Genomic DNA, 2,712 nt, shown 5'->3' on the forward strand with positions numbered 1-2,712 from the left:
AAATGTTCCCATATTGATCTTATTTAGTACTAATTATATGCACAGAAATAGGAAAAAATTATTAATCTCCATCAAGTGGTATTCATAGTAAACCGATTATAAAACACTTTTGTCAATTCTATATCTTTAATCATTACACCCATTGTAAGTATCCAGGTTTTATCAATTTATATACTAGAATGAAGTTTACCTATCCAATAAACCATGAATCACAATTAGGTTCTAACGTAAATCATATCAAATTATTAACCTACAAAACTGTAATATTTATAATATTTGAATAAGGTATTCGTTTCTATTGACCTATTTTAGATGATTTACTTAGTGATTATTATTATTTGTTAAATAACTTACGTTTTTTTTGTATTTTTAAACACTTCCCTTTTTATTCATTTAATTTCACAGGGAAAAGTTTGTTTTTCTGCTTTCCTTCTGTAAAGGGTTTCTACCTGACAAGTTAAACTTTTAATTTACTTAAAATAATAAAAAAATAAAATAAAAAATAAAACAAAACGATAATTAATGAAAATATCATTATTGAATTTATATTTTGGATGTAAGTGAATTAGGTCAAATTTGTCTTTAAACAAAAAAAATCCAAAAAGAAAGAAAATAACTGAAAAGGTTAGTGTTTCATTTACTTATCATAGTTTCATTGAATATATCTAAATAATGAAAAAAAAAGAATTATGAGGAAAGAAAAAAAGCACAGATTAATGATTATTTTTTATTTATTTATATAGTTGAAATCATGAGTCAATTGAAGCTAGACCACCATGGAAAACCTAGAAGCACTAGATGGCCGTTTCGTCCTATTATGAGACTCCTCAGAAGTGCGCGTCCACAATCCTGCCTCGCGAGATTCGAACCCAGGCCTTATCAGTCTCGCGCGTGAGCGCTTAACCGACAGACCACTGAGCCGGCATCCAACGGTGTTTTTATTTAATTACATGTATTTTCTTTTTTAATTATAAAGGAATTGATTTAATTTATAAAGTACAAAATATTTCATTATTTACAATATTCATTTTATTTATTAATTTTTTCCAAATATATGGTTGATTTATGCGAATATTCATGAAGATCAGAACGAATAGCTCGAGAAAAATCGGGCGCCGAATATATGTGAAAATGTTTACATATAAACAAAGGTGGATGTTATATGTATTAACACTTAATTATTCATAGGAACAATAGGAATAATAACAGGGTGGATTTGCATGCAAATAGGAAACAATTCTCTTTGAATGTAATACACAACAATACCGTCATGCACTGTCCTATCGCCTTAAATAGATCAGGCAACTCGATAATTACAAGAACACTATTAGGGAACACGACAGGCTAGGTATCCCTAAATTATGATTTTAGCACTAATAAAAGTTTTCTTTTATTCTTTTATGTATATTAAACAGAAAGTTATCTTCTTACTATACAAGAAGTAATCTATGAAGAATAAATATATTAACATACCATAGCAAGATAAACTTAGTTGCAAAAAAACACCTTTCCATTTGTGTATATATTATTCAATATATAAAAAGCTTAATAGAATGTAATGTAAACTTAATTCAGTTGAATGTTGATTTACTCAGTATTGGTGTTTGAATGATAGAATCAATAACTCTTCATAGAAGTGAATTGAAATAAAATTTTGATATATATTTATTATTACCACACATGAAATAATATTATAATCGATTTGGATAACTTAAAGATATTGTTAGAACGACTAAACTAGTACTGTACTACATTAACTTGGTATTGTATACTTGTATCTTCTTATTGTTATTTAAGACTGTAATCGATCAGTCTCTTGTTGGCATATGTGAATCCTGTGCGGACTGCCTCGATATTGCCTGAAGTCACAATTAGCTAAGTGGATAATGCGATGGCGTTTGAAGCGAACGGCACTGGGTTCGAGTCCCAGTGTGAACATCAACTCAGATTCAGTATGTCCAGCTGACGATTTCCAAATAGGACGAAACGCGCGTCCAAGATTTCACTGCTAGCCATTATCTAGTATTGTACTACAGTTTATAAAGGAAAATTATGTGTTATGGTTATTTCTTTATTGTATAAGTGAACTAATTTCTTCAAGACTGTAGATATTCCTTATTGATGACTACTAATATTAATGATAACTGGTTCCATCACTAAATTTAACGTACCATATGTTCTAGTAAAACTATTTGATTTTACATTGACAATGTTTCTGTTGAATTTCCATTAGTCTATAAATCGGAATGATTACCAAATATCATTTAAGATTTTAGATTCTGTTTTTAAATATAAGTATATTCAAATGGTTATGATTTTTTAGAAAACATACAATTCTAGGCGAAACTATAATTTATGGACGACCTTTGAAGGAATCTTAAGTGACTTTGAGAAATATTAGCCTATTGGGAAACAGTTAGTATAGAGTAAAAATATATCATAAATAAACCAGAAAATTAAACTGGATACACTTGTTTTACATAGTTTAAAATCTTGTCAAGGTTAGAAAGAAGTTCAGAGGTTCTAAAATCGTAATGCATGCAGTAGATTAAATCATCCATATGGCTCCATGATGGTCGGCTTCTAAAGCCAATGATAAGGTCGCAAAAACTATTTCAGCCTCGACGACATAGCTTCAGTATTGTTTTTGTGCACTCCGGTTGTTTGGTCCACTAAATGCCACTCGTGGATAACGAGACGATGCACATAACC

General features: G+C 29.6%; 1 non-coding gene across 1 annotated transcript; it reads left to right on the forward strand.

Moving 5' to 3' along the window:
- Positions 1-1,866: 1,866 nt before the first annotated feature.
- On the forward strand, positions 1,867-1,936 carry Smp_tRNA_01026_Gln_TTG.1.1. Its single transcript has one exon. It is a non-coding gene (tRNA).
- The last annotated feature ends 776 nt before the right edge of the window (positions 1,937-2,712 follow it).

The sequence above is a fragment of the Schistosoma mansoni genome, chromosome 1 (assembly GCF_000237925.1).
Source record: "Schistosoma mansoni strain Puerto Rico chromosome 1, complete genome".
NCBI classification, from domain to species: domain Eukaryota; kingdom Metazoa; phylum Platyhelminthes; class Trematoda; order Strigeidida; family Schistosomatidae; genus Schistosoma; species Schistosoma mansoni.